This window comes from Protobothrops mucrosquamatus, unplaced genomic scaffold (genome assembly GCF_001527695.2).
Source record: "Protobothrops mucrosquamatus isolate PMUCROS unplaced genomic scaffold, P.Mucros_1.0 scaffold15520, whole genome shotgun sequence".
Lineage (NCBI taxonomy): Eukaryota > Metazoa > Chordata > Lepidosauria > Squamata > Viperidae > Protobothrops > Protobothrops mucrosquamatus.
Window position 1 is genome coordinate 1 of NW_015401287.1, and position 5,066 is coordinate 5,066.

The following is a 5,066-nucleotide window of genomic DNA, read 5'->3' on the forward strand; positions in this document are numbered from 1 at the left end:
TACATGGAACATATTATCATTTATGGTGGACATGCCCAGTTGCGAAAAAATACTGGACTAAAATAAGAAGATGGATCGAAGAAATAATAGACCAACCCGTAGACTGGAAACCAGAGATCTTTTTGCTGGGTATTTTAAACAGAAAATATAGTAAAGAAATACGGTACTTAATTCTACATACAACAACGGCAGCAAGAATTGCATATGCACAGTTCTGGAAAAATGAGAATATACCATCAGAGGAAGAAGTGATAAGAAAAACCCTGGACTGTGCTGAGATGGACAAATTAACAAAAGAGATAAAAGAAAAGGAAGACACAGAATACTATTTAATATGGAACAAGTGGTATGACTGGTTGGAGAGTAGAAATAAGAGAGAATAAATGTGGAAAGGTTAGAAGTGGAAAATGTGTGTATAATAATGTATGAAGGAAGAAAAATGTAAATAAGAAATAATGGGGCAACAAGGACAAATATTCTAAAGAAGATAAGGGGGGGGAAATGTAAATAATAGAAGATTACTGTTACGAAATCGCTGTAAAAAAGGGAGGAATATATACTGTGTGTGTATGTGTGTTATGTTTTGTTTTGTTTTGTTGGTTTAAAAAATAAAAATATATTTTAAAAAAGTCAGTGTTTAAAAATTGCAGGTTGATTGTGAGTTTTCAAGAAACTCACTCTCGGGATTTCATATAATTATATAAAAACATCAAAAGTACATGTCTTGAATGAGATGAGAACAATGAAACCACATGAGATTCGATGATTTTGTAACCATGGTGACCATTTTTAATTAAATAATATTTTTTTATTGAAACTTCAGGGCTCAGTGGACATCACCTTGGGTGGGGAAATCATAGACAGGTTGGCACCTCCTGTGGCAAGGAGGTTTGTTGCACACTCTTGTTTGCTTTCCATATATAAGGCAAACATTCGCAGAAGATCTCTAACGAAGCAGAAAATCTTCAACTCTGTCTGATCAGCCTTAATGCAAAATCTTAGATAACAGTTTTGAATAGGTTGATATGGGTGAAGCCATCCAAGGAACAATTGGGTTACTCTGGTTCTGGAAGACAAATGTTCTGGTGTTTAGTGAACCACTTTGTTTCCAGAGGAATTGGTTTTGTTCCTGCTGGGTAAATCTGTTTCTTTCTTAACTTTTTTATAGTTTGGGGGAAATCCATTTGCTTCATTAGTGAGCAATTCATCAGGTGGGGACAGCCAGCCATCTCGCACAGAAAACCGAGACCCTTTACCAAATCCTTGGGCTCCTCAAGCTACCACACAGAGCTCTCCAAACAGCAGCAGTAGCAACAGTGGAGATAGTGGAGGAGGCAGTGGTGTTGAAAGCAGCAGCACCGGAACCACAGGACAAAGCTCAGCGGTGCCAAATTTGGGACCTGGGCTAGGAGGTATGTTTGTCATATAACAACTTACTTGATTTTCTTGAAATCACGATAGCACTTAGACTTATATACCGCTCCACAGTGCTTTACAGCCCTCTCTAAGCAGTTTAACACAAGGCTTTTCAACCTTTTCACCCATTGTACCACTTTTAGGATATGGCAACATCCGAGTACCACCAGTTGCCTAAAAAGGTGTCAAAAACTTGATGACCAAAAAAAAAAAAAGGAAAAAAGTGATAAAGTACAGGTAGTCCTCTACTTACAGCAGTTCGCTTAGTGACTGTTCGAAGATACAATGGCACTGAAAAAAGTGCCCCACAAGCCACAGCCGAGCAAGACAGTGTCCAGCGGTGCTCTTCCTCCTGTCCAAGGTTTTCATTGTTGTGAGCATTTCTGTTGAGGATTGGCAGTGGGGGTGGGGTGGGGGGATGTTTGGTTTTTATTCCCCCCGTCTGCTGGGTGGTTGCAGCAGGTTTTGGTCACTTCACATGACCCTGGGACACTGTGGCCGTCATAAATATGAATCAGTTACCAAGCATCTGAATGTAAATCACAAGACCCTGGAGATGCTGCAACATTCCAGTTGATCGGTGCTTCTTCTGGGCTCAGCAGAAGCGTCAGGATCAGCGCCGAGCTCCAGCTGGAGCCTGGCGCTGATCCTGGTGCTTCCGCTGAGCCCTGACAGCCCTGAAGAAGCACCAATCAGCTGGAAAGCGGTACTGATCCTGGTGCTTCCGCTGAGCCCTTGACAGCTCTGCAGCTCCAGCCATCTCTCGCTCAGGCTTGTGCGGTGCTGCCACCGGTTCAGCTCATTCCCCTCCCATGTTACCACTTTTCTAGGATGGTCACGTACCACCTGCCAGGTGCCAATGTACCACAGGTGGTACCCGTACCACTGGTTGAAAAGCCCTGGTTTAACAGAGTCAGCATGTTGCCCCCAACAATCTGGCTCCTCATTTTACCCACCTCGGAAGGATGGAAAGCTGAGTCAACCTTGAGCTGGTGAGGATCAAATGGCTGGCAGTCGGTAGTCAGCAGAATTAGCCTGCAATACTGCATTATAATCGCTGTGCCACCAACTCATTGTTTCAATTACAAATTACCTATCCAGAAAGGCAATGCATGTTAATGCTGTTCTAAATTCAATTGAGTGTTAAGTGAATTTGGATTGCAAATTAAATACTGGTTATTGACTATTATTAAACGTGATATCTCTAACTTGATTTGGACTTTGAATTGCATGTTTGTTTGGTCCTGGGTGATGGAAATAATTGCACTGAATAGATGGATGGTCATCTAAGTCAGAGACAGAGATGATGCCATAGCACTGTGTTGCTGAAACTTTTTTCCCCCTTTCAAGCTGGTATGTTCAACACACCTGGCATGCAGAGCTTGTTGCAGCAAATTACAGAAAACCCACAGTTGATGCAGAACATGTTGTCTGCGCCTTACATGAGAAGCATGATGCAGTCATTGAGCCAGAATCCTGATCTTGCAGCCCAGGTAAGACTATGACTGAAATCCATGCTGAATTAAAATTCACCTGTGGTCTTTCCCATAATTAGTAAAATGTGGACTTCTATTAATCTATTATATTATATTACATTTCATTTAGATATAAATAGTTGCCACTTTGTTCCTTATCCTCTGCTTTAGGTCATAGTAATTACAAATACCCAGTATTTTCTCCTGAATTCTACAAAAGTTGTAATGACCATTTTGCCTTCATTGTTTCCAGCCACAGTCACTTTTGACTTGTTTTAAAATTGTTTTTATTTATATTTGACCTTTCAAAGAGACCTTTAAAGACATCCTGTGAAATTCAAATGCACCTTTGCTTCTATCTCTTACAGTGCCAAGTTCTTCCTTTTAGCAATACTTGTTGTTTTGTAAAAGCTGCTTTAATAAATATTGTAACATGCTAATACAAATTGAACTGCCCGAATTACATGTCTGAGAAGTCAGAGCAGGCCTAATGATTGGTGCTGTTACTTTTGTAGATCCTTTATAGAATGTTTTCAAGAACTAAAGAATAAGGCACATGGGGGGGTTAATTTAGAGAATTTTAGGAATCCCTCCTTTTTCTCAGGCAGGGTATCTTTTATTAATTTGCCTTGTATGCACTTACTACTAGTAGTAACAGTGAGCATATATAGACTTTTACCATTGGGGGAAAACAAGCTGTTTTCCCAACCCATTTATCTATAGAATAAAAACTAAACATTTGAAGAGATGACATCAAAGTAGGCTTAAACATAGTGGCTGACAAAAGGATGTTCAAGTGGGAAAAATCGGGAGGAGATGTATAAACATTTGTGCTCAGCGAAGAGGATAAAAAGAAATTGAGCTAATTAATAGGTCAAGGGACATGGTGAATGATGAAAGGAGGTGTGATAGTTTGAAAGATGAGGTAGGTAGGCATAATAGTAGTAGGCCTGTGGAATCCTGTGAGTTGGGATGAATTAAGAAGTAAGAATGTAGAAGCTTTGTTCCTGCCAGTTGTTTGAGTCTTACAATATACTGAGCTGTGATTTATTTTAATTATTGTTTGAACAATAGATTCATATAGAATACTGACCCATTAGCCATGGTTTCCAAACTACACACTGGATTTATACATTGCAAATCATATTACCATGATAAGTTCAGCCGTTGTCTATAATATGTATACATTGCTTTTCTTAACAATAGTCCTTTATTTATGACTGTAATTAAGCCTGGAATTACAGGTGTAAGTTGTGCTGGTCATTAAGCAGGTCACACATGTGCTTTATTTTACATTCCTTTTTGCTGTGGACATTAAGTAGGTCATTGCAGCCATTAAGCAAACACTGTAGTCATTAAGCAAATCCATTGCCCACAATTGGTCTTATCACAGGAAATCAGAAATTAATGCAAGTTTCCAGCAAAAACCATAAGTTGCAGTCACATGACCTCGAGTCACTGCAAACAGCTATAAATGCCAGCTGCCAAGTTCCCAAAATGTGATCGTGTAACTATTGGGGGGGGGGGAGGCACGGTAACTTCAAATCTGGGTCATAAGTATCCTTGCATCATAATTTCAAATGATCACTAAGCAACTGATCATAAATCAAGGACTCTGTGTATGTGTCTGCACCTCGTGTCTTGCCAAGTAAAGAGAGAATTCAGCATACATGAAAGCTTGTATGGCTTCAGCATATGTTTGCTAAGTAGAAGTTTACCTGAAAGTTTATTTTATTTTATTTATTTATTGGTGATAAATGTCTGTTTGGTTTGATGATGATAAAATGTCTTGTTTATCCTTATAGATGATGTTAAATAACCCTTTGTTTGCTGGCAATCCTCAGCTACAAGAACAAATGAGACAACAAATTCCAACTTTCCTTCAACAAGTAAGTCAAAAGAAGAGATTAGCACTGCACATGATAATCATATTAAAATGTTATGCTGTTTAAATGAAACTTTTCACAGATCATTCATCTACAATCTGATCACCTCTGGTATTTAGGAAAAGGGATAATTCATCCTTTTGAACTTTCCCGTACTACGAGGATAGCTATCTTGTGTATTCTTACAAGTTGGTTCTTTGAGTCCTTTAAAAAGTCTTCCGATCTGAGGCTTCCAGAGACTTATTATCACATGTGGTGGGAATGTTCAAAGGCGCAAAATTTTTGGAAT

The 5,066-nt window shown here is 39.2% G+C and overlaps 1 long non-coding RNA gene across 1 annotated transcript; it reads left to right on the top strand.

Moving 5' to 3' along the window:
- Window positions 1-995: 995 nt before the first annotated feature.
- On the top strand, window positions 996-4,961 carry LOC107301679. The gene is made up of 3 exons (XR_001549319.1): window positions 996-1,412; window positions 2,767-2,909; window positions 4,697-4,961. It is a non-coding gene; the product is annotated as an uncharacterized LOC107301679 (long non-coding RNA).
- Window positions 4,962-5,066: the final 105 nt, after the last annotated feature.